The following is a 27,973-nucleotide window of genomic DNA, read 5'->3' as shown; positions in this document are numbered from 1 at the left end:
GAGACTGACACCGTGTACACGGATGAGATATACAGACGCTTATGTGCCGAGGAGCCGGGACGGCCATTAGATGAGCTCACTCAGATATTGATATAGACGCTTCATGCTGCAGCATCAGAGGCATATCCCCATAGTCAACCTACACGGAGACGATCCGGAAACATGCCCCAGAACAGCTGGTATGATGAGGAGTGCAGAGAGATGAGGATTAGATTACAGAGAGAGGTGCTCATGGGTGTTACCACTCACAGACAGTCACGGATTACCTTCCGGCGCCTAGTGCGACGGAAGAAGAGGGCTTATCTTGCTCAGTTAGAGAGGGATTTGTATCAGTTATTTATGAGTCAGGACTCAGGCGAGGCATGCAGACTATTCCATGAGCATTCACCATCACCAGCCATTACCTCCACAGAGATTTGGGGTGAGTATGCAGCATCCCTGTACACAGCACCAGGACAGCCCCCCCTGCCAGACCCATCGGAGCCATGTCCAGAGACGTGTGCTTTCTTTACTGCTGAGATGGTAAGGAAAGCTATTGACAGGATGAGGACTGGGAGAGCATGTGATCATGATGGTTTGGTAGCAGAGCACTTTATTCATGCCAGAGATATGCTTGCAGAGCTTATTGCTATGATGTTTAACCGAGCCATGTGTGAGGGTTTTCCTGAGACTTGGAATATGTCCACGATTGTGCCTATCTTCAAGTCAGGGAATCCCATGCTTCCTGGGAATTATTGTACCATCATGATTGGTCACACATTGGCTAGATTATATGCATCTATTCTTGAGCAGGAGTTGAGTAGATGGGCAGAGAGAGAGGGCATACGTGCATTAGGGCAGGCAGGGTTCAGGAGAGGTTTCTCCACTCTTGACCATATCTTGACACTCAGAGCTATTATTGAGGAGGGCAGATCATATGGCAGGAGGATTTATTGTTGCTTTGTGGATTTCCGCAAAGCTTTTGACAGTACCGAGATCCAGACTAACGCGCACACTACAGGAGATGGGAGTGCCCATAGAGCTGATTTGGAAAATCATGGCTTTTACAGGACAGTTGTGGGGTACGTACGTACTACTCAGGGTATATGTGAGATGGTTCACTCCACTATTGGGGTGAAACAGAGCTGGCCCCTTTCTCCTACCTTATTTGGGATGTATGTGGATGAGGTTTCGGACTATGTAGAGCGGGAGGGTGACAGAGGAGCTAGTTAGCAGGGACATGGATTCCGCTGTTTTTGTATGCTGATGATATTTTGTTGATCTCAGATTCTCCAGAGGGGATGCAGCGTCATTTGGATGCATTGCACACGTTTACACAGGACAGTGGATTGTCTGTTAACCTTGGTAAAACCAAGGTGATGGTGTTTAACACCACAGCAAAGTGGGTTAGGAGGTCAACACCCACCTTTACATATGGTTAGGAGACAGTGGAGTATACAGATGCATTTTCTTACCTTGGTTTTTAGTGGCCCACTATTTTCCTTGAGGAGAGCAGCGGAGACCAGATTGACCAGAGCTTATGCAGCATTGGGGAGACTAGAGAGGATGTGTTCGCAGGTTCAGTTTCAGGAACCTCGAACAAAGCTACCAATCATGAAAGATGATGACAGCATAGCTGTGCGAAGGAAGGGGATGTACGAACATATGAACGAACTGTAGTATAGCGAGACTTGTGATCAGCCCATTATGTTCCCAACAAACTAAATGTAATTTTTATTATGGAGTCCACTTTGGAACCTTGTATATGTTGTAGACGGATCATGTTGGTATGCAGAGATGACAGCTTGGTTCCAACAACATGGCTTTAGTATGGACAAGCTACCTCCATTTCAGTACTCCCTGGATGCACCCTCCCTCTCTCTCACATGGGCAGAGATTACCAGACTTATCAGGCAAGACTTGACCCAGCTGGACACTAGGAGGACATGGATACAATCGACACACGAGCTTGGTATGAAGATGGCTTTCTATAGAGATCATCTTCTCCAGCTCACGGAGGATGGGTTTGTGATTAGACCGAGCTACATGGATACTCATCTTTCTCATGGGGTACGGTGTGCTATTGGTCAGATGCGCACATCCTCACACCAGCTAGAGATTGAGACTAGCAGATTCAGAGGAGTACCAGCTGAGGTTAGGATTTGTCAGTTGTGCCAGATGGAGCCAGAGACAAAGTTACATCACATATATCACTGTCCAGTATATTATGAGATACGAGGCCGTTTTCACTGCCTGTTCAGAGAGGATTTCGGACCACTTTCCAGAGTCATGAGATACCAGGATCAGAGATGCCTCGGATTATACTTGCTGGAGCTGCGTAGACATAGAGAGGGTCTCTTGAGAGGGAGGGGATCAGAGAGGGAGAGACACCTACAGAGGTAGATTACAGACTTATTTCGACCAGAGATTGAGCAGTCACGCCAGTAGGCATTGCAGCTAGCCCCAGAGTATAGCGGCACCAGAGCTACACTGATTGATCGGGCTATAGAGTTGGGGCGCGGTCCAGGCGCCCAAAGATGAGAGGCCCATCTCGACACCGGCGGAGACTACAACAGAGGATCAGGACCATACTAGCACGGTATGGGAGACGTCCAGTCAGAGTACTCACCATGGAGGACATTGAGGATATCCGCCATCGACCGATGAGAGACATCTTTGGATAGTGATGTATATGATGCTTTCCTTTGTTGCTGGAGTTTTCCTTCCCAAATGTTATCCATTAGGAGCTCCTAGTACTTTACTTCATAGTTGTTGTTTCAGTTTCAGTTAGTTGTTTAGTTGTTTTTGCTTTTCTTACATAGACATTGTATCAGATCCACCAATTGTTGTAACCTTTTTGGTCTCATAGGTCATTTTGGCCTTTTGAAGACGTTAATATATCATTTCATATCATTTCATTTCTCTCTCCATGGACCTCTCCCCTCCATAGATTTGGGATAGAGTGCATTATGATCATTCTTGTATACTTTATAGCATGCTCCCCCGTTTGTTCTGTGCATTTACCTAGGACTCAAACTTCAATTACTAGGTTTCTAGTTTCAGTTTTAGTTTTGTTCCAGCTTTCCAGGACGATGGTATTCCATGGATACTTGTAATCAACTTTTGTCTCATAGGCCTATCGGGCCTTTTGTAAGATGTAAATTTAACTCTCTCTCTCGATCAGAGCTCAGTTTCACAGAGAGGGTGCGGAGCGACTGGCTCGCTTCAGAGCACACCCAGGCATGTTCTTCAGGGAGCTGTGGACACCCCCTTCACTGATGTATACCATTCTATACCCCCAGTATGGTACAGGATGGAGCTAGCTAGGTTGCATATCATGATTGTATACTCCATGCATATAGCTTTGCATTTTTCTCCTAGTAGTAGAGCTCCATCCCCCGCACACCCAGATTCAGCTTTTTTTTTTGTTCAGTACTTTTTCATTTTGTTGGGATGACAGAGGATACCCCATACAGGTACTCCGATTTGTCTCATAGGCCGAGTTCGGTCTTTTGGAAGACGTTAATAAAATCTTTCTTTCTTTCTTTCTTTCTCTCTCTTCATTGATGTATACCATTTTATACCCCCAGTATGGTATAGGATGGAGCTAGCTAGGTTGCATATCATGATTGTATACTCCATGCATATAGCTTTGCATTCTCCTAGTAGTAGAGCTCCATCCCCTCCCCCACTCATTGTACTTATTGCACACCCAGATTCAGCTTTTTAGTTCAGTACTTTTTCATTTTGTTGGGATGACAGAGGATACCCCACAGGTACACTGATTTGTCTCATAGGCCGAGTTCGGTCTTTTGGAAGATGTTAATAAAATCTCTCTCTCTCTCTCTCTCTCTCTCTCTCTCTCTCTCTCTCTCTCTCTCTCTCTCTCTCTCTCTCAGGCCAAAATGACCTTTTTGGTCTCATAGGTCATTTTGGCCTTCTCAATATCATTTCATTTCATTTCATTTCTCTCTCAGTTCGCCGCCTCTCTGTTCATTCGCCTCTGCAGTTCGCCATTGCCCCGTCTCTGTGTTCATTCGGCTCTGCCCCGCCTCTCTGTTCGTTCGCCTCTACCCCCCTTTCCCCGCCTCTCTGTTCGTTCGCCTCTGCAGTTCGCCCTAAACCCGCCTCTGTGTTCGTTCGCCTCTGCCCCGCCTCTCCCATTTCGCCTCTGCCCCGCCTCTATTCGTTCGCCTCTGTCCCCCTTTCCCCGCCTCTCCCAGTTCGCCGCCTCTCTCTTCATTTGCCTCTGCAGTTCGCCACTGCCCTGCCTCTGTGTTCGTTCGGCTCTGCCCCGCCTCTCCCCAACCACCCCTGCTCAGGTCCCCAAGGCAGCAACATAACTCTCTCTCTCTCTCTCTCTCCTCCTGCCTGTGGGAAGGACTGCAGAGTGATCTGGAGGAATGGCCCCGAGTCTCCAAGAGAAACTCGAGGCCCTCGAGATGGCAATGAAGGCACTAATCAAGGAGAACAAGAAGACATCCAATTCCAACCTCAATGAGGTGGAAAACAAACTACACCGGCACATCATAGCTCTCGAAGCACGGGTCACGAACCTTGAACAAGAGAACATGGCACTCAAGGAGCAGGTGAGTGCATTGAAAGTGGAAATGGTAGCCATCAAGAATGCTGAGAAGGAAGAAGGGGAGATCAATGACAACACTCTCACGGCCATCAAAGAAGAGATCTCCAAGGAGATCACAAAGGACATGGAGGGAAAGCTCGAAGCCAAGCAATCAGGATGGGTCGAGGTGGTGAAGAAGAACATCCGTAAAGAAGTGAGGGAGGAGACTCAAAGGGAAGAACACCAAATCATTCACACCACCATTGAGGAGGAGAAGATGAGGTCCAGGAGGTATGTCCGAGACTATTGCTAGCACCATTGGTGTGAAGCAAGGATGCCCACTTTCCCCAATGCTATTTGGGTTATACATTGATGAGGTGGCTGACTTCATTACACGGGGAGGCGGAGATGGAGTTGATTTAGCAGGTACCTCAGTACATATTATGCTCTATGCTGATGATATTGTATTAGTGTCTGAGTCCCCAGGTGGTCTACAGCAGCATCTACATGCACTCGCACACAGAGGGGTCTTATTGTGAACATTGGGAAAACCAAGGTTATGGTCTTTCATACATTGAGACAGGGCAGAAGTCAGCTGACATTCACTCTCGCAGATGCCAGATGGAGGTGGTGACATCATACGTGTACCTAGGGGTTACCTTCTCTGCAGCAGCCACACGCTTCACCATGGGTTCAGCAGCCAGAGCTAGATTGACACGGGGATATGCACCATTGGCTATGCTAGAGAGACAGTGCCACCAGGCACATTTTCAGGAGCCCTGGACGAAGGGGTGGCTATTTGACACATTAGTCACACCGGCATTGATGTATGGAGCAGCGGTATGGGCGCCAGGCCTTGCTACCCATTGGTGGACACAGATAGAGAGACCACAGGCCCTCATGATGGCACACATGATACGCAGCAAACCGTCAGTACCTCATGACATTATCCGAGTAGAGTTTGCTGCGCCTCCTATGATGGTAGAGGCCATATTTCAGACTATATGCTTGCTAGACAGATTCAGAGAGATGCCACAGGACAGATTGTCATATAGAGCTTTTGAGGCATCTAGACAGCTGGCTGAGGCAGGAGACAGAGGATCATGGTATGCACAGGTCACACATTGGTTCTCACAGCATGGCCTAGACATGGATCATCTACCACCATTCCAGAATGACAGGGATACACCACATATCCGTCTCTCTCATAGTGAGAGGAACCGAGTATTGAGACAGGATCTATGGCAGCTCTATACACGAGAGACATGGATAACGCCTACACAGCCTCTTCCACCGAAGATGCTATACTACAGAGATCACTTCATGAGTATCACTGATGATGGATTTATAGAGAGGCCTAGATACATGGAGGGCTTTTTACCACACGGCTCCCGAGTGGCTATTGGTCAGCTCAGAGTTTCATCACACCGATTGGAGATTGAGACTGGCAGAGCAGCACAGATCCCCCGAGAGGAGAGGGTATGCAGATTGTGCAGAGAGGAGGTGGAGAGTGAGGAGCATTATGTATGCAGATGCAGAGCATATACAGCCATCAGAGAGAGATATCCCATTTTATTCAGAGAGCCACATTCCCTACGCCAGATCTTTGAGGCAGCAGACCAGCGCATACTGGGGAGATTCATTCTAGACATACAGCGCCACAGAGAGACATTATTACAGGCTTAGACAACTCCAAAGGGGGGCGACAGACAGATTACTACATTTTTTCAGAGATCCATCTCCCTCCCAGTCCCTATACGGCAGGGAATTACTCTCCAGAGAGCAGAGACACTTAGAGCCCGCAGGAGACAGAGGACACCTGGCTTTCGGACACCACGCCTATACCAGAGAGAGATGACAAAGATCAGAGCTCAGTTTCACAGAGAGGGTGCGGAGCGACTGGCTCGCTTCAGAGCACGGTTGCATATCATGATTGTATACTCCATGCATATAGCTTTGCATTCTCCTAGTAGTAGAGCTCCATCCCCTGCACACCCAGATTCAGCTTTTTTTGTTCAGTACTTTTTCATTTTGTTGGGATGACAGAGGATACCCCATACAGGTACTCCGATTTGTCTCATAGGCCGAGTTCGGTCTTTTGGAAGACGTTAATAAAATCTTTCTTTCTTTCTTTCTTTCTTTCTCTCTCTCTCTTCACTCATGTATACCATTTTATACTCCCAGTATGGTACAGGATGGAGCTAGCTAGGTTGCATATCATGATTGTATACTCCATGCATATAGCTTTGCATTCTCCTAGTAGTAGAGCTCCATCCCCTGCACACCCAGATTCAGCTTTTTTTATTCAGTACTTTTTCATTTTGTTGGGATGACAGAGGATACCCCATACAGGTACTCCGATTTGTCTCATACGCCGAGTTCGGTCTTTTGGAAGACGTTAATAAAATCTCTCTTTCTATCTTTCTTTCTGTCTCTCTCTTCGTTGTTCGCCCGCCCAACCCGCTTCAAATCCCCCCTTTGAGTGATGAGGAGACTTACTCGCCGCAAAAAGGCGGGCCTTCGCAGAGACACAGGAGCTAGAGATCTTTCATTTCTTCATGAGCAGAGATAGCCCTGTCTCATGGCGGCACTTCAGAGAGCCCCGGACCCCGACACCTATTGCAGACCCACAGACATGGCACACATATGCAGAGGGTCTATACCATGCCCCACAGCAGCCACCTATACCTCAGCCACCACAGGAGCCTCGACCTACCACAGCTAGCTTCTTTACCCACTCGATGGTACAGGAAGCTATCCGCCGCCTACAGCATGGACGGGCCGCCGACCATATGGGCCTGTAGGGTGAGCATCTCATATATGCAGTAGATTCTTTAGCTCCTTTTCTTGCACACCTGTTTAACAGGGCACTAGCAGAGGGTTTGCCTGTGGAGTGGACGATGCACACCATTGTGCCGATTCACAAAACAGGGGATATGCTCGATCCGAGCAACTACAGGACGGTTATGGTAGGCCACGTGCTGGCCAAACTCTATGGTGCAGTGCTGGAGCAAGAGCTTAGCTTATATGCTAAGCGAGCAGGTTTACGCTCATCAGGGCAAGCAGGCTTCAGGAGAGCTTTCTCTACCACTGACCATGTATTCACTTTGAGATGTATGATTGATCGGGCCGGAGTGAGGAAGAGAAAGCTCTATTGCTGCTTTGTGGATTTCCGCAAGGCATTTGACATAGTACCACGAGAGAGGCTCTTTCAGCGCCTGCAGTCTCTTGGCATACCAGAAGATATGACATGGGGCATCTATGCATTATATGAGCAGGTTTTTGGGCGAGTCAGATGTCCAGGAGGTATGTCCGAGACTATTGCTAGCACCATTGGTGTGAAGCAAGGATGCCCACTTTCCCCCACACTATTTGGGTTATACATTGATGAGGTGGCTGACTTCATTACACGGGGAGGCAGAGATGGAGTTGATTTAGCAGGTACCTCAGTACATATTATGCTCTATGCTGATGATATTGTATTAGTGTCTGAGTCCCCAGGTGGTCTATAGCAGCATCTACATGCACTCGATGATTTCTGCACACAGAGGGGTCTTACTGTGAACCTTGGGAAAACCAAGGTTATGGTCTTTCATACATCGAGACAGGGCAGGAGTCAGCTGACATTCAGTCTCGCAGGATGCCAGATGGAGGTGGTGACATCATACGTGTACCTAGGGGTTACCTTCTCTGCAGCAGCCACACGCTTTACCATGGGTTCAGCAGCCAGAGCTAGATTGACACGGGGATATGCAACATTGGCTATGCTAGAGAGACAGTGCCATCAGGCGCATTTTCAGGAGCCCCGGACGAAGGGGTGGCTATTTGACACATTAGTCACACCGGCATTGATGTATGGAGCAGCAGTATGGGCGCCAGGCCTTGCTACCCATTGGTGGACACAGATAGAGAGACCACAGGCCCTCATGATGGCACGCATGATACGCAGCAAACTGTCAGTACCTCATGACATTATCCGAGTAGAGTTTGCTGCGCCTCCTATGATGGTAGAGGCCATATTTCAGACTATATGCCTGCTAGACAGATTCAGAGTGATGCCACAGGACAAATTATCATACAGAGCTTTTCAGGCATCTAGACAGTTGGCTGAGGCAGGAGACAGAGGATCATGGTATGCACAGGTCACACATTGGTTCTCAAAGGATGGCCTAGACATGGATCATCTACCACCATTCCAGTATGACAGGGATGCACCACATATCCGTCTCTCTCATAGTGAGAGGAACAGAGTATTGAGACAGGATCTATGGCAGCTCTATACACGAGAGACATGGATATCGCCTACACAACCTCTTCCACCGAAGATGCTGTACTACAGAGATCACTTCATGAGTATCACTGATGATGGATTCATAGAGAGGCCTAGATACATGGAGGGCTCTTTACCACACGGCTCCCGAGTGGCTATTGGTCAGCTCAGAGTTTCATCCATAGTTACCACGGAATGTCGTTCCGCCTTCCTGGAACGCCGGAACGCCGTTCCGGGCGAAGGCGCGTTCCCGGTACGTCGGAACGTTCTGCAAAAAAAGAAAAAAAAATTTGGGGAGGGGTGTGTTTTGCTTGCAGAAATGTATGTTCATGTCTTGGGGGAGCAAATATTAGGAAGTATATTTGGCTATCCGTATACAAAAAGTTACATTTTTTTGTGTCATATGCTGACATGTCATATGACGTGGCGTTCCGCGACGTTCCCGATCCGCTTCTGTTCCCGTTCCCGCTCCCGTTCTAGCATCCGACGTTCCCGGAACGTTCCCGTTCCGTGGTAACTATGGTTTCATCACACCGATTGGAGATTGAGACTGGCAGAGCAGCACGGATCTCCCGAGAGGAGAGGGTATGCAAATTGTGCAGAGAGGAGGTGGAGAGTGAGGAGCATTATGTATGCAGATGCAGAGCATATACAGCCATCAGAGAGAGATATCCCATTTTATTCAGAAAGCCACATTCCCTACGCCAGATCTTTGAGGCAGCAGACCAGCGCATACTGGGGAGATACATTCTAGACATACAGCGCCACAGAGAGACATTATTCCCAGGCATGTTCTTCAGGGAGCTGTGGACACCCCCTTCACTGATGTATACCATTTTATACCCCCAGTATGGTACAAGATGGAGCTAGCTAGGTTGCATATCATGATTGTATACTCCATGCATATAGCTTTGCATTCTCCTAGTAGTAGAACTCCATCCCCTGCACACCCAGATTCAGCTTTTTTTATTCAGTACTTTTTCATTTTGTTGGGATGACAGAGGATACCCCATACAGGTACTCCGATTTGTCTCATAGGCCGAGTTCGGTCTTTTGGAAGACGTTAATAAAATCTCTCTCTCTCTCTCTCTCTCTCTCTCTCTCTCTCTCTCTCGCTATTTGGGTTATACATTGATGAGGTGGCTGACTTCATTACACAGGGAGGCGGAGATGGAGTTGATTTAGCAGGTACCTCAGTACATATTATGCTCTATGCTGATGATATTGTATTAGTGTCTGAGTCCCCAGGGGGTCTACAGCAGCATCTACATGCACTCCATGATTTCTGCACACAGAGGGGTCTTACTGTGAACCTTGGGAAAACCAAGGTTATGGTCTTTCATACATCGAGACAGGGCAGGAGTCATCTGACATTCACTCTCGCAGGATGCCAGGTCGAGGTGGTGACATCATACGTGTACCTAGGGGTTACCTTCTCTGCAGCAGCCACACGCTTTACCATGGGTTCAACAGCCAGAGCTAGATTGACACGAGGATATGCAGCATTGGCTATGCTAGAGAGACAGTGCCACCAGGCGCATTTTCAGGAGCCCCGGACGAAGGGGTGGCTATTTGACACATTAGTCACACCGGCATTGATGTATGGAGCAGCAGTATGGGCGCCAGGCCTTGCTACCCATTGGTGGACACAGATAGAGAGACCACAGGCCCTCATGATGGCACGCATGATACGCAGCAAACCGTCAGTACCTCATGACATTATCCGAGCAGAGTTTGCTGCGCCTCCTATGATGGTAGAGGCCATATTTCAGACTATATGCCTGCTAGACAGATTCAGAGAGATGCCACAGGACAGATTATCATACAGAGCTTTTCAGGCATCTAGACAGTTGGCTGAGGCAGGAGACAGAGGATCATGGTATGCACAGGTCACACATTGGTTCTCACAGCATGGCCTAGACAACCATTCCAGTATGACAGGGATGCACCACATATCCGTCTCTCTCATAGTGAGAGGAACAGAGTATTGAGACAGGATCTATGGCAGCTCTATACACGAGAGACATGGATTTCGCCTACACAGCCTCTTCCACCGAAGATGCTATACTACAGAGATCACTTCATGAGTATCACTGATGATGGATTTATAGAGAGGCCTAGATACATGGAGGGCTTTTTACCACACGGCTCCCGAGTGGCTATTGGTCAGCTCAGAGTTTCATCACACCGATTGGAGATTGAGACTGGCAGAGCAGCACGGATCCCCCGAGAGGAGAGGGTATGCAGATTGTGCAGAGAGGAGGTGGAGAGTGAGGAGCATTATGTATGCAGATGCAGAGCATATACAGCCATCAGAGAGAGATATCCCATTTTATTCAGAGAGCCACATTCCCTACGCCAGATCTTTGAGGCAGCAGACCAGCGCATACTGGGGAGATACATTCTAGACATACAGCGCCACAGAGAGACATTATTACAGGCTCAGACAGCTCCAGAGGGGGGGCGACAGACACAGATTACTACATTTTTTCAGAGATCCATACCCCTCCCAGCCCCTACACGGCAGGGAATTACTCTCCAGAGAGCAGAGACACTTAGAGCCCGCAGGAGACAGAGGACACCTGGCTTTCGGACACCACGCCTATACCAGAGAGAGATGACAGAGATCAGAGCTCAGTTTCACAGAGAGGATGCGGAGCGACTGGCTCGCTTCAGAGCACACCCAGGCATGTTCTTCAGGGAGCTGTGGACACCCCCTTCACTGATGTATACCATTTTATACCCCCAGTATGGTACAGGATGGAGCTAGCTAGGTTGCATATCATGATTGTATACTCCATGCATATAGCTTTGCATTCTCCTAGTAATAGAGCTCCATCCCCTGCACACCCAGATTCAGCTTTTTTATTCAGTACTTTTTCATTTTGTTGGGATGACAGAGGATACCCCATACATGTACTCCGATTTGTCTCATAGGCCGAGTTCGGTCTTTTGGAAGACGTTAATAAAATCTTTCTTTCTTTCTTTCTTTCTCTCTCTCTTCGCTGTTTGCCCGCCCCTCCGCTGTGCCGCCCTGCTCTCTCTCTCTCTCTCTCTCCCTCTTCGTTGTTCGCCCGCCCCTCCGCTTCCGTCTTCCCACCCACCCTTCCTCAGGCCCCCAAGGCAGCACCATAACTCTCTCTCTGCTGAATCTCTTCTCTCTTCTCTCTTTCCCCTACATGGCTTGAACCCCCCCCCTCTCCCTGCTGCTGCTGTTTCGCGCTGGTGTCATGGATTAATTTCCAATCCATTGGCTGTTTAAAGAGGAGCTCGTGAAGGTGGAGGACAAGCTCGACACAATTATCAAAGAAAACAAGAAGATGGTCGACTCTTCCGTTACCGCAATCATAAACCGCCTCTCCAAACTCGAGAAGGGATTTGACAAAATCCAAGAGCTCGAAGAGAGAACATCCAAGCAAGAAGCTGAGATTTCAGACTAGTGGAGGCCAAATTGCATGCTAAAAGTCAAGCGGCTGAAATCTCAGCCCTCAAAAAGGGGAGTTGGAAGCGACTTCAAAAAGAAAGCTTGAGGATGGAAAATTTCAGCCCTCCTTTATTGAAGAGCTGAATACCATCAAGGAACAAATGAGGATCATTCGAGAGGAGGAGGAGCAACATAAAGAGAAGACATCTTCATGGATGGAGGTGATCACAAAGACACAAAAGAAGATGGACAAGGCGGAGGAATGGATCGAGGTTGCCAAGAAAGGGAAAGGTAAAGAATTGCCACCCATCCCCACTCCCACCATCATCAACATGACCCTTGAAGAGGAGCAAAGGAGGAAGACCCGGGCCTTACATGTACGAGTGTCCGATCTAAAAGACCGTGATGATGCGGAAGGGGAAACCAAGGAGCTCTTCTCTATGATGGGCATTGAAGCCACGCACACAAAGGCATGGCGAGTGGGAAAGAAGAGAGAAGGTAGTGGCAAATCTTCTAAGGAGAGCACTTATCATTCGTTTTTCCTCCATGGAAGCGAAGAAGGACTTCTTGAAGAGACGTCCTACACTCAAGGAGACGAAAATATTTCTTGGAGATTACCTCACTCTCTCGCAACTTGCCCACATGAAAGAAGTTATGCCCAAGATAAGGGCAGCCCGAGAGAAAGGGAAAGTGGCCTTCTATAGAGATGGTAGAGTGGTGATTATGGAGAGGTGCTCTTCATGGCGGCACGAGACCTCTGGGACTACACTCAAAGTTGCTACTTGGAATTGTAATGGATCTCTACGCCTTGATGTGAGGCTTTTGAGGATAGTTTCACTGGGAGGGACATCATCTTCTACTGTGAGATGCATCAGGCTCCTGGACAGTCCATGCCACATGTTAGTGGATACCGATGGGAGACAGCTTGTAGACAGGAGACTCGTTCAGAGCATAGAGGACGGGGCTCAGGAGGAGTGGCAATATTGTTTAGAGAGGAGCTACAACCACTGATACATATAGTCCGTAGAGATGAGCAGGCTAGGTACATGTGGGTTAGACTGAGGGCAGAGATGGGCAGATATCTCTACATTGCTATATGCTATTTTGCTCCTAGTACATCAGTGTATGCATCACCTAGCAGGCAGTCCTTTTCTATTTTGGATGATGACATTTGGGAGTTCTCCAGGGATGATGAAATCATTCTCCTCGGGGACTTCAATGCCAGGACCGCCCATAACCGGATAGTATTTTATGATACCTCAGAGGAGATGTTGAGAGAGCTTGATGTTAGGGATATGGGCCTATCTAGACTCTCATAGGATGAGGAACACAGTGTGTATGGGCGGTATTTGATGGACATGGGGACTGCACATGGATTGGCCATCCTGAATGGCCTACAGAGATTCTCGACATCGGGCGGTTTCACTAGCTTTCCACATCGGCATGGTGCTAGTACAGTGGACTATGTTATGGCTCAGCCCAGTCTCATTCCCTCTTTTCAGGATTTTATGGTAGGCACTAGGCCAGTTGGAATAGCAATGGATCATGCTATCTTGTCCTTCACTCTCACATTTCAGTTCAGCACCGCTCCATTGGGATAGATCTCCACACACACTCGTTATACCTTTACGAGGGAGACTGACACCGTGTACACGGATGAGATATACAGAGGCTTATGTGCCGAGGAGCCAGGAAGGCCATTAGATGAGCTCACTCAGATATTGATAGAGACGCTTCATGCTGCAGCATCAGAGGCATATTCCCATAGTCAGCCTACACGGAGACGATCTGGGAACATGCCCCAGAACAGTTGGTATGATGAGGAGTGCAGAGAGATGAGGATCAGATTACAGAGAGAGGTGCTCATGGGTGTTACCACTCACAGACAGTCACGGATTACCTGCCGGCATCTAGTGTGACAGAAGAAGAGGGCTTATCTTGCTCAATTAGAGAGGGATTTGTATCAGTTATTTATGAGTCTGGACTCAGGCGAGTTATGGAGACTATGCCATGAGCATTCACCATCACCAGCCATTACCTCCATAGAGATTTGGGGTGAGTATGCGCAGCATCAGCACCAGGACAGCCACCCCTGCCAGACCCATCGGATCCATGCCGAGAGACATGTGCTTTCTTTACTGTTGAGATGGTAAGGAAAGCTATTGACAGGATGAGGACAAGGAGAGCATATGACCATGATGGTTTGGTAGCAGAGCACTTTGTTCATGCCAGAGATATGCTTGCAGAGCTTATTGCTATGATGTTTAACCGAGCCATGTGTGAGGGTTTTCTTGAGACTTGGAATATGTCCACGATTGTGCCTATCTTCAAGTCAGGGGATCCAATGCTTCCTGGGAATTATCGTACCATCATGATTGGTCACACATTGGCTAGATTATATGCAACTATTCTTGAGCAGGAGTTGAGTAGATGGGCAGAGAGAGAGGGCATACGTGCATCAGGGCAGGCAGGGTTCAGGAGAGGTTTCTCCACTCTTGACCATATCTTGACACTCAGCGCTATTATTGAGGAGGGCAGATTATATGGCAGGAGGATTTATTGTTGCTTTGTGGATTTCCGCAAAGCTTTTGACATGGTATCGAGAGCGAGACTGATGCGTAGACTACAGGAGATGGGAGTGCCCACAGAGCTGATTTGGGGAATCATGGCTTTATACAGGACAGTTGTGGGGTAGGTACGTACTACTCAGGGTATATCTGAGATGGTTCACTCCACTATTGGGGTGAAACAGGGCTGCCCCCTTCCCCACCTTATTTGGGATGTATGTGGATGAGGTTTCGGACTATGTAGAGCGGGAGGGTGACTGAGGAGCACAGCTAGCAGGGACATGGATTCCGCTGTTATTGTATGCTGATGATATTGTGCTGATCTCAGATTCTCCAGAGGGGATGCAGCGTCATTTGGATGCATTGCACACGTTTGCACAGGACAGTGGATTGTCTATTAACCTTGGTAAAACCAAGGTGATGGTGTTGAACACCACAGCACAGTGGGTTAGGAGGTCGGTACCTACCTTTACATATGGTCAGGAGACAGTGGAGTATACAAATGCATATACTTGGTGTGGTTTTTAGTGGCCCACTATTTTCCCTGAGGAGAGAAGCGGAGACCAGATTGACCAGAGCTTATGCAACATTGGGGAGACTAGAGAGGATGTGTTCTCGCAGGTTCAGTTTCAGGAAGCTCGAATAAAGCTCTGGCTCTTTGACACTTTGGTCACTTCAGCCATGCTGTATTGGGACCCTCAGTGGATCACCACAGCCGAGCTGGTAGCACTGATGGATGGAGAGGTATGGAGAGGCCCTTGGTTTCTATGATTTCCCGGATGATTAGGGCGAAGGCCTCCGTACCACATGATATTATCCGTGCAGAGATGGCTGCCCCCCCATTGGTAGTAGAGGCACTCACTCGATCAGTCTCCTTTATACATAGCACTTGGGCTCTTCCTAGAGACAGATACGCTCGCTTAGCTTTGGAGTCTTCACGACAGTTGGCATCACAGGGAGACGGATCATGTTGGTATGCAGAGTGACAGCTTGGTTCCAACTGCATGGCTTTAGTATGGACAGGCTACCTCCATTTCAGTACTCCCTAGATGCAGGCTCCCTCTCTTTCACATGGGTAGAGATTACCAGACTTATCAGGCAGGACTTGACTCAGCTGGACACTAGGACATGGATACAGCCGACACACGAGCTTGGTACGAAGATGGCTTTCTATAGAGATCATCTTCTCTAGCTCATGGAGGATGGGTTTGTGATTAGACCGAGCTACATGGATACTCATCTTTCTCATGGGGTACGGTGTGCTATTGGTCAGATGCGCACATCCTTACACCAGCTAGAGATTGAGACTGGCAGATTCAGAGGAGTACGAGCTGAGGCCAGGATTTGTCAGCTGTGCCAGATGGAGCCAAAGACAGAGTTACATTACATATGTGACTGTCCAATATATTATGAGATACGAGGCCATTTGCACTGCTTGTTTAGAGAGGGTTTCGGACCACTTTCTAGAGTCATGAGATACCAGGATTGGACATGCCTCGGATTATACTTGCTGGAGCTGCGTAGACATAGAGAGGGTCTCTTGAGAGGGAGGGGATCAGAGAGGGAGAGACACCTATAGAGGTAGATTACAGACTTCTTTCAACCAGAGATTGAGCAGTCAGGCCAGCAGTTATTGCAGCTAGCCCGCAGAGTATAGCGGCACCAGAGGTACACTGATTGATCGGGCTATAGAGTTGGGGCGCGGTCCAGGCACCCCAAGATGAGAGGCCCATCTCGACACCAGCGGAGACTACAACAGAGGATCAGGACCATACTAGCACGGCATGGGAGACGTCCAGTCAGAGTACTCACCATGGAGGACATTGAGGATATCCGCCATCGACCGATGAGAGACATCTTTGTGTATGATGCTTACCTTTGTTGCTGGAGTTTTCCTCCCAGATGTTATCCATTAGGAGCTCCTAGTACCGTACTTTTCCTCATAGTTGTTTCAGTTTCAGTTAGTTGTTTAGTTGTTTTTAGCTTTTCTTACACAGACATTGTATCAGATCCACCAATTGTTGTAACCTTTTTGGTCTCATAGCTCATTTTGGCCTTCTGAAGACGTTAATATATCATTTCATTTCATTCTCTCTCTCTCTCTCTCTCTCTCTCTCTCTCTCTCTCTCTCTCTCTCTCTGTGGGGATATCCGTAGCAGATCCAAATAGCATGGGAGGATTAGAGAGATCATGGCAAATCACTACCAGATATCCTCCAGGCAGTTCAGACCGGAGGAGCTTGTCTTCATGCTTTAGCGACCTATGAGGGATTTTATCCGCTAAGGGCCCGTCTATACCCTCACACATTCATGAGCCTCACGTGCCTAGAGATGTCTCTGTGTGGACACTTTTGTCCCCTCTTAGTAGCTTCCTAGGTTTCCCATGTTTCCCATGTTACTCTTGATCTCTATATCTATAGATCATTAGATCTTTTCTCACTTTTTTCTGTTACACACCACTGACATTTGTACTTCATCTGACCAGATTATTTGTAACTTTTGGTCTCATAGGTCATTTTGGCCTCTCAAAGACGTTAATACAGATTTCATTTCATCTCTCTCTCTCTCTCTCTCTCTCTCTCTCTCTCTCTCTCTCTCTCATAGGATACCCCATACATGTACTCCGATTTGTCTCATAGGCCGAGTTCGGTCTTTTGGAAGACGTTAATAAAATCTTTCTTTCTTTCTTTCTCTCTTTCTCTCTCTCTCTCAGACTGGCTAGTGTGAGGAGGGACTCTTTCGGCCAGGATTGACCCGGGTTTGAGTCTACCTGTCGGTTGTATATGCCCTTGCGGCATTCTACCAATGTTAAGAAACCTCTTCTTCTCTTCTTCTCTCAGCATGCCGTGAGCCTTTGTCCCTACTCCCTAGTCTCAGCTCGTGTGCCGTGCCGACGTTGCATTGTTCCACGTTGCTCTGCTCTACGTGACCACTGCGATCTATTGTGTCTATGCTGTGCATGACGGTTGACCACCACCGTAAGCCGGCCCTCTTCTGTTCCCCACTTTGTTGTGGCTGCACTGCACACGACCATCCCTCGGCCTTGCTCAGGCCCCAAAGGCAGCAACATAATCTTCTCTCCCTCTTACTTGAGAGAGCTTCGGCCCATCTACCTCTCGACCCCCTTGCGCCAACCAACCATCACCAATTTCTTCCGGACCCAAGAGGTGGAGGACATCCATAGAGTGGATCCTGTGGACCCACCTCAGGCTACTCCTCATTCACCTCACCCACCTCACCCGAGAGGAGTTACCTTTGACCAGGCCTCCGCATTCGAGCGTGCTTGGCACCCTTGGCCCCCCGGATGTCGGCCATGATCCCCCCATCAGTTCCAGATCCAGGACATGCTCCATTGCTATCGAGCTACCTTTCCACATGACAGAGTTGAGGGAGACCTCTTGGCTATACTCATTAGCCCCATGCTTGATATTTTGGAGAGTGGTATTCCATCTATTGAGGGTTGATGCTACTCTCATGTTGGTATTCCACAATGAGATTCCATGGACAGTTTTGTATCACCCTAGTGCGATAGGTATGTTTTGTTTCTCTTTAATTTTTCGTTCTATGATGAGATATGCAATGGACATTATTGTATCACGTTGGTCTCATAGGCCCATTGGGTCTTTAGTAGACGCTCTCTCTCTCTCTCTCTCTCTCTCTCTCTCTTTGGCCTTTTGAAGTTACAACCATAGTGTATCAGATGTCATATGGTTGTAACTTTGGTCTCATAGGTCACTTTGGCCTTTTGAAGACATTAATATAACATTTCATTTCTCTCTCTTCGCCCCCCCTTTCCCCACCAACCCCTGCGTCTCTCTCTCTCTCTCTCTCTCTCTCTCTCTCTCTCTCTCAGGTAGAGGAAACCGACATTGGATCTTGTGGACCCTCCACGAGCTGCTTTGGACCTACCTCGCTCGAGAGGAGTTACCTCGGACCGAGCCTATGCACTCTAGCGTGCCCGATGCCCTCGACCCCCCCGTCGGCCACGATCACCTCATCACCTCCAGATCCAGGACATGCTCCACCGCCATCGAGCTACCTTTCCACGTGACATAGTTGAGGAAGACCTCTCGGCCATACTCGTCAACCCCATGCTTGACATTTTGGAGAGTGGTATACCATCTACTCAGAGCTGATGTTGCTCCCATATTTTTATGTTCTTAGTATTCCATGACGAGTTTCCATGGACAGTTTTGTATCACCCCAATGAGATAGCTATATTTATGTTTTCATTTTGTTTTATTTTCCATTCCATGATGAGATATGCCATGGACATTATTGTACCACTTTGGTCTCACAGGCCCATTGAGTCTTTAGTAGACGCTTAATATATCTTTCTTTCTAGTGTGGTGTCATTGTGCAAAGTTTCATTTCACCCCAGTAAGAGAGCTATATTTATGTTTTCATTTTGTTTTATTTTCCATTCCATGATGAGATATGCCATGGACATTATTTTACCACTTTGGTCTCACAGGCCCATTGGGTCTTTAGTAGACGCTTAATATATCTTTCTTTCTAGTGTGGTATCATTGTGCAAAGTTTCATTTTCAGCATTGTCTTTGTCTTGTGCTGTTTCCATTTCATAACTGTTACGAGTGTTAAATATTTGCGAGACGGTGCTCAAAGAGCGCTCGGTTGGGTGAATTACACTTGTAGGTGGCCTAGGAAGCCCAAGGGAGTGGCATATATGTTGGACACACGCCCGCTTCAACGGAAGAAGCTGTCTCCCCAAGCTCAACAGAACAAACCTCCATGTAGAAAAAAGGCTTGGCAGAGGTTTTTGTGGCCAAACATTGAAGGAAGAGAGCAATGGATCAACCATACATGAAGATGGCCATGATGTTAGTGCAAGGAGCTTGCACGATGATAATGATGTCTATGGTGATGTCAGAAAGAGCTTACAGGATGACCGTGACGTCAGAAAGTCCAAAAATAGTGCAGAATGCCATGTGGAGACTGTCTCTTGGAGAGAGCGACGAATCATGGCCAGCATTCTGGTAGAAGCCAGCCCTCAGAACGTGTGGGAAGTCTTGACAGATTATGAACGGCTCAGCGAGTTCATCCCTAACCTAGTTTGCAGGTGAGTTTTGTTGTTAATATGCAGCACACATGCTTTCACAACACATGTTTCACTTAGCAAGTACGCCTATTGGCATTGGCATATGTCCGATAATGAACTAGAATAATGCATGCCCTTATGCCTTATGAGCTATAATATGAGCTCAAGGATGTTCTCATTGCAACACAAGATTCACTTCACAGATACACATTTCAGCATGCTAGATCACAACACATGTTTCACTTAACAAGTACACCTATTGGCATTGGCATGTGTCCGATAATGAACTAGAGTAACACATGCCATTATGCCTTATGAGCTGTAATATGAGCTCAAGGCAACACAAGATTCGCTTCACAGATACACATTTCAGCATGCTAGGTCACAACACATGTTTCACTTAACAAGTACACCTATTGGCATTGGCATGTGTCCGATAATGAACTAGAATAACAGCTCAAGGATGTTCTCATCGCAACACAAGATTCACTTCACAGATACACATTTCAGCATGCTAGGTCATTATTGTCTACAACGCATGTCCGATTTTAAATTTTTAACATATCTGTAAGTTTGTGATGGTGTCAGTGAGAAGATCCCGTCCATATCCCGGGCGTATATGGTTGTTACAACGGGGAATGCAGAGAACAATGTATTGGAACATCGAAGCCCGTGTTGTTTTGGATTTGGAAGAGTTTCCAAACCAGGTAAAGCCCACTTCTCCTTTATGGAGTTTTTTAGTTCAATTTATGAGATTGCCTAGAACTTTAACAGATATCCTTTGTTAAGTACGGGGGTTTGATTTTCTACGATCTACAGGAGACAGGCAGTGAGCTCCACTTCTCTATGGTTGATGGTGATTTCAAGCGATATGAGATTAAATGGTATCTGCAGACTGGTCCAAGGTGCAATAGTAGTCTCTTTGGTGCAATATTTTGTAACTAAATAGAACTGTGTAATTGGTACTAATTTGACATGCCTAGCAGTTTGATAACTGCTTGGCTCTTTCCTTCCAAACAAGCTTGAATTGTTTTTGCAAGATGTCACATGCATCATCCCCAACATGGATGCATGTGCCAATTTCGGGGAACTATAAGAAAGGAAGAATAATATATTAAATGTCTACAAAACACTTGAAGGGTATAGAATGAGTATATGTATTCACGGATAACTGGATGCGAGAACCATGAAAAAAAAGGAAAAAGTCTGCCAAAGAAAAAGTCGCCCATGTAATATGTGGACCTGTATGTTCTGGCATTTACCAGTTGGCCATGTCCATTAGCTCTAGTCGGCCTATTTATCAGCTCCAGTCGGCCAGCATTCCCTCACTATAAATAGTGGGTGCTGGCCTCTCTTGTTTCACTCAGTCTTGTACATATTTTGCTCCCTCACTTATGAGACTTGTAGTGTCTCTTGCTTGGGACTGTTTTGCTTCAGTATATTCAGCATAGTTCTCACAATATCTCTCTCTCTCTTGCACTCTCTGTTCAGCACATTCTAGTGCCACTCTGCTTCCGCTCTATGCACTCTTTCAATTCGAACTCAACCGAACTTTAGTAAGTATGATGGTAAGCGTGATCATTTAGCTGTTAATCAGTTTATTCATCAATTTACTGCTGCTCATTTTCCTTTAGCTAGGATCATTGATTCTCAAGATAGAGTCCACGTAGCAATTCCCCACCTTACGGGTGAGGCAATCACTTGGTGGCAGCATTGGTCTAGTCTTCATACAGACCCGACCACAGGTGTCACAACTTTTCGCTGGGATACTTTTGTCCATGACCTTAAGACCAGATTTCTCCCTCCCTAGTATTTGACCAACTTGGCAGATGAGTTCTATGGACTCAGACAGAACGGGTCACCTGTGCTTCATTTTAGCACAACAGTTAGGGTTATCTGAGCAAGCCAAGATGGATCAATTCATTCGCGGATTAGATTCTAACATCAGGTTCACAGTTTGTAACTTTGAACCCAGCACATATGATTGAGCTTTGACTGTGGGTCAAAATGAAGAAATTAACGGAGGCAAGCCTAAGCAACGGTAGTCTAGTACCAAACCCCAGCAATAGCAATCAGGTTTTTTTTTTTTTTTGGAAGCACGATCCTTCTATTAGTTAATGAGAAAACGCCATAAGGCTTCAAAGCTCACCTCACAAGGAGGGATAATAAACACAGTGAACACCAGAGCTCCACCCCCGTGGCTGGCCGCTCTCTGGGGGGGGGGGGGGGGGGGGGGGGGCTACCTAGTAATACATGCGGGAGGTGAGAAGAGCCAAACTGGAGGCCTGTAGTGCCAAGTGACATCCTCGCCCCTCGCGATGAGGAAAGGGCCAAGCTGCCAAGTGCGGAGGAACGCCTTGCGGCGATCGCTCATGCGATCCGAGTCGCCCTGAAGTTTCCCCCAGTGTCCTCTCAAGGTGTGAATGATGTCCACCCAGAGGGCCTGTATGACCTCCGCCGGTGGAGTCGCCTGGCGGTCTATGGCCTCCCTGCATCGGGCTCTCCATATGTGCCAAGCCGTCATGCTGCTGATCATCTCCCATCTGTGCCCGTCCCCCTTCTGGGAGACTGCCGAATAGAAGTCTGGCGTCAGAACCACCGCCATCGCCCTGTCAGAGACCTGGATGGTCACACTGCCAGGGACGTCCTCGTATCCAAGGGCCGGGCCGCTGTCCGTGGCCCAAGCCACCGCAGCCCACGTCACCATCATCTCACCTGGCGAGCCTGCAAAAACCATCCTGAGAGCGCGCTGCCAGACCTGCTGTGCCTGTGGGCAATCCCATAAGCAGTGCCGCTGCGACTCCTGTGCGTCTGCCCCGACCAATGTAGCAGCGAGGTCCACCAAGACCCTGGATGTTCCATGAGAGGATCCTCATGGATCAGCTATGGCAAGTGAAGCAGCCGCCACTAGCTCACCCCTCTCAGCCGGCCCGGATGAGCTGCCCTCCACTCTGTGAGTCTTGGGCGCCGGCTTGGAGGGAGAATAGTCACTGTCTGTCCGGGTGCGGAGTCTCTCCAAAAAGAGGGTGACCTGTCTCTGTGTCCAGCCCCACTCCACCTTCGCCCTGTCCAGGGCATAGGCGTGAGACCAATCCTCTGCATATATGTATCTAAAGGTAGGCTGCATCCTCGGGGTGGCGTGGAGGAGAATCAGTAGCACCGCCTCAACTGAGGTGTGGACCGGATCCGCCCGCCAATCTCCTATACCAAACAAGCTCATGCGGGCTCAGTGTAATCGGGTCTGCAATAGGTCCGTGAGCCCCAAGTCACTGAAGTGGTGAGAAAACTCCAGTATCTGATCACGCAAAACTTCCTCTACAGAGTTGCAATCCCATGCTGTGTCTGGGGCAACACTGAGAGGAAAGGAGAAGGCCACCATGCTGCTCACCATTGAAGGAGAACGAGAGGGATGGCACACCACGCAAACTCACAAGGGCGCGACCAGTGTCTCAAACGGGCCAGCATCCAGCTGGAGACACCTGAAAAAACCGTAATCCACTGGAAGCCCCATCACTCGCGGGGCCCCCCCAGGGGAGGCTGGAGTGAACTCTGTGGCGGGCGAAGCTAGGATTGCCATCTCCACCGGCCCGGAGTGGCGGTGGAACAGCCGCTGAACTGAACTCTGGCCTACCCAGCTGCGCTGCCCCGGGGCAGTGGGTGGTCTGGAGGAGTATCCTGGAGAGGCCGAAGGAGGGATGGTGGCTCGCGGAGAGGAGGGGGGAGAGCGAGGAGAGGATGGAGAGGCATCTGCCAGAGGAGAGGTGTCAGGGGGGGCCGCCGGGGGAGGCGGGAGGGGGGGGCTGGGGGGGGGAGAGGGGGGGGTGGAAGGAGTGCTCTCCGAGTGAGGGGAAGAGGGGCCGGGGGTCGCAGAGTGCGGCCCGGGATCCTCAAGAATCTGCTCCATGGAGGGGGCGCGGCCCCCCGCGGGGGAAGACGGGAGCGGGGTCTCCACGTGGGGGGCTCCACCGGCGGCCTCAACGGGCACTGAGACTGAATCCTCGTCCATCGGGGTGGGACCTGCTGGCCGCCTATCCCTGACTGGAGCATAAGTGCGGCTAGGTGCCTGGACGCCAGCCGGAGTCGCCTGTCCGCCAGCCTGTCCTGCCTGCTGGCGTCTGCGACGGTCCTTGCGGGCCGGGCGTTTCCGCCGCCGAACCTCCTGCCATCCGCCAGCCTCCTGGGTCTGCGCGGCATCCTCTGCCGGGGCCTGCTCGTCAGATGATGGCGCCTGCTGAGACGAGCCAGGGATGTCCGGTCTCTAAGGTGGATGGCCACCCCTCGGGCCTCCTGAAGGGGGTCCAGAGGCGGCAGAGCGTGAAGGATGAACCCCCTTGCGGGGACAGGCGCGTGCGAGGTGGCCCATCTCCCGACAGATGTAGCACTGGCCGGGGAGGCCCGAATACTCCACGCGCTGTATCAGGTGTCCTCCAGAAAGACAAGGGAGGAGGATCGTCTTCGGGAGGGACTCTGGTGACGAAACCACAACACGAATGGCCGGGAGTCCTGCTGCCCGAGCTATCACTGAAGCCGCTGTCTGAGGCGTCTCCACCACCTGCCCGAACGCCTTGCCAATGGATGACAAGAGGGGCAAGTACTCCCTGCGGAGTCCAGGAAAGCAGATAGTGATCTATCGCGCCTGCTAGCAGGTCAGAAGCGGGGTCGAAACCGTGAGTCCATCGCGCCAGGAACGCCCGGGATGAGCGGAGGGCAATGGGGCTCCGAGCCAGCACCGTCTGAGCTGCCTGGGGGGACTCGAAATCCACCTGGTAGTAGCCACGTCCCAAAAAATCGACGCTGACGATCTTGGTAGCACGCCAACGAGGCTGCCTTGCAGAAGGTCGCGAAGCTCTCTCCGCATCGGACGGCTACGCACTATCTTGCAGACCAAGGAGGAGGCCTCAAGAGCAGATACTGTGGAAACAAACAACTGATGATCTACAACTGTGAACTCCAGACGGAGACCGGAATCGGCAAGGGTAGTCGGAGCGGCTTCCATGGAGTTCTCCAGAGGGAAAAGGCCAGAGACCGGGGTCACCAACGGGAGGGACACAGCCCTACGAGGAAACGGAGAAGCGGAAGGAGAGAGGATAGCGGGGGCGGGGGGAGGGGGGGGGAGGGGGGAGCTGAGGCGGGGGAGCTAGCGATGGGAGGAGGGGCGAGACGGAGGGGGAGGTGAGGGAGAAGGCGGGGGGAAGAGCCGCGAAGCGGAGGAGAAGGCCGGGGGGGGGAGATGGCGGGGGGGAGAGCGAGGAAGGAGGCGGGGGGGAGAGAAGGCGGGGGAGGAAGCGAGGAAGGAGGCGGGGGGGGGGGGGGGGGGGGGGGGGAGATGGCGGGGGGGAGATGGCGGGGGAGGAAGCGAGGAAGGAGGCGGGGGAGAGAGGCGGAGGAGATGGCGGGGGGGGAGAGGGGGGCGCGCGACGATGAGAAGCAGCAGGGGGAAGGAAGACGGGAGGGGGATGAGGCGGAGCTCGCAGGAGCACATCTCGTTCTGCTTCGGATCATGTATGGGGTATCCTCTGTCATCCCAACAAAATGAAAAAGTACTGAACAAAAAAAGCTGAATCTGGATGTGCAGGGGATGGAGCTCTACTACTAGGAGAATGCAAAGCTATATGCATGGAGTATACAATCATGATATGCAACCTAGCTAGCTCCATCCTGTACCATACTGGGGATATAAAATGGTATACATCAATGAAGGGGGTGTCCCCAGCTCCCTGAAGAACATGCCTGGGTGTGCTCTGAAGCGAGCCAGTCGCTCCGCACCCTCTCTGTGAAACTGAGCTCTGATCTCTGTCATCTCTCTCTGGTATAGGCGCGGTGTCCGAAAGCCAGGTGTCCTCTGTCTCCTGCGGCCTCTAAGTGTCTCTGCTCTCTGGAGAGTAATTCCCTGCCGTATAGGGACTGGGAGGGGGATGGATCTCTGAAAAAATGTAGTAATCTGTGTCTGTCGCCTCCCCTCTGGAGCTCTCTGAGCCTCTAATAATGTCTCTCTGTGGCGTTGTATGTCTAGAATGAATCTCCCCAGTATGCGCTGGTTTGCTGCATCAAAGATCTGGCGTAGGGAATGTGGCTCTCTGAATAAAATGGGATATCTCTCTCTGATGGCTGTATATGCTCTGCATCTGCATACATAATGCTCCTCACTCTCCACCTCCTCTCTGCACAATCTGCATACCCTCTCCTCTCGGGGGATCCGTGCTGCTCTGTCAGTCTCAATCTCCAATCGGTGTGATGAAACTCTGAGCTGACCAATAGCCACTCGGGAGCCGTGTGGTAAAAAGCCCTCCATGTATCTAGGCCTCTCTATAAATCCATCATCAGTGATACTCATGAAGTGATCTCTGTAGTATAGCATCTTCGGTGGAAGAGGTTGTGTAGGCGATATCCATGTCTCTCGTGTATAGAGCTGCCATAGATCCTGTTTCAATACTCTGTTCCTCTCACTATGAGAGAGACGGATATGTGGTGCATCCCTGTCATACTAGAATGGTGGTAGATGATCCATGTCTAGGCCATGCTGTGAGAACCAATGTGTGACCTGTGCGTACCATGATCCTCTGTCTCCTGCCTCAGCCAGCTGTCTAGATGCCTCAAAAGCTCTGTATGACAATCTGTCCTGTGGCATCTCTCTGAATCTGTCTCTTCAAGAAGTCCTTCTTCGCTTCCATGGAGGGGAAACGAATGATAAGTGCTCTCCTCAGAAGATTTGCCACTACCTTCTCTCTTCTTTCCCACTCGCCATGCCTTTGTGTGCGTGGCTTCAATGCCCATCATAGAGAAGAGCTCCTTCGTTTCCCCTTCCGCATCATCACGGTCTTTTAGATCGGACACTCGTACATGTAAGGCCCGGGTCTTCCTCCTTTGCTCCTCTTCAAGGGTCATGTTGATGATGGTGGGAGTGGGGATGGGTGGCAATTCTTTACCTTTCCCTTTCTTGGCGACCTCGATCCATTCCTCCGCCTCGTCCATCTTCTTTTGTGTCTTTGTGATCACCTCCACCCATGAAGATGTCTTCTCTTTATGTTGCTCCTCCTCCTCTCGAATGATCCTCATTTGTTCCTTGATGGTATTCAGCTCTTCAATAAAGGAGGGCTGAAATTTTCCATCCTCAAGCTTTCTTTTTGAAGTCGCTTCCAACTCCCCTTTTTGAGGGCTGAGATTTCAGCCGCTTGACTTTTAGCATGCAATTTGGCCTCCACTAAATCCTCCTTTTAGGCTGAAATCTCCGCTTCTTGCTTGGATGTTCTCTCTTCGAGCTCTTGGATTTTGTCAAATCCCTTCTCGAGTTTGGAGAGGCGGTTTATGATTGCGGTAACGGAAGAGTCGACCATCTTCTTGTTTTCTTTGATAATTGTGTCGAGCTTGTCCTCCACCTTCACGAGCTCCTCTTTAAACAGCCAATGGATTGGAAATTAATCCATAACACCAACGCGAAACAGCAGCAGCAGGGAGAGGGGGGGGGGTTCAAGCCATGTAGGGGAAAGAGAGAAGAGAGAAGAGATTCAGCAGAGAGAGAGTTATAGTGCTGCCTTGGGGGCATGAGGAAGTCTGGGTGGGAAGACGGAAGCGGAGGGGCGGGCGAACAACAAAGAGGGAGAGAGAGAGAGCAGGGCGGCGCAGTGGAGGGGCGGGCAAACAGCGAAGAGGGAGGGAGGGAGGGAGAGAGAGAGAGAGAGAGAGAGCAGGGCGGCGCAGAAGCAAAGGGGGGATTTGAAGCGGGTTGGTGGGCGAACAACGAAGAGAGAGAGAGAGAAAGAAAGAAAGAAAGAAAGATTTTATTAACGTCTTCCAAAAGACCGAACTCGGCCTATGAGACAAATCGGAGTACCTGTATGGGGTATCCTCTGTCATCCCAACAAAATGAAAAAGTACTGAATAAAAAAAGCTGAATCTGGGTGTGCAGGGGATGGAGCTCTACTACTAGGAGAATGCAAAGCTATATGCATGGAGTATACAATCATGATATGCAACCTAGCTAGCTCCATCCTGTACCATACTGGGGGTATAAAATGGTATACATCAGTGAAGAGAGAGAGAGAGAGAGAGAAAGAAAAAAAGAAAGATTTTATTAACGTCTTCCAAAAGACCGAACTCGGCCTATGAGACAA

The 27,973-nt window shown here is 49.4% G+C and overlaps 1 protein-coding gene and 1 long non-coding RNA gene across 7 annotated transcripts in view; one reads left to right on the top strand and one right to left on the bottom strand.

Annotated features, from left to right (window-relative positions):
• LOC147635804 (uncharacterized) overlaps window positions 1-27,973 on the bottom strand; it is a 116,499-nt gene that overhangs the window by 19,715 nt on the left and 68,811 nt on the right. The gene's annotated exons all lie outside the window — the stretch shown is intronic.
• Window positions 20,474-21,285, top strand: LOC147635807 (uncharacterized). The gene is made up of 2 exons (XR_015266711.1): window positions 20,474-20,569; window positions 20,682-21,285. It is a non-coding gene; the product is annotated as an uncharacterized LOC147635807 (long non-coding RNA).

Source organism: Cibotium barometz, chromosome 9, assembly GCF_041138505.1.
Source record: "Cibotium barometz isolate CiBa-2024 chromosome 9, ASM4113850v1, whole genome shotgun sequence".
NCBI classification, from domain to species: domain Eukaryota; kingdom Viridiplantae; phylum Streptophyta; class Polypodiopsida; order Cyatheales; family Cibotiaceae; genus Cibotium; species Cibotium barometz.
This window is presented reverse-complemented; position numbering and strand designations above follow the sequence as displayed.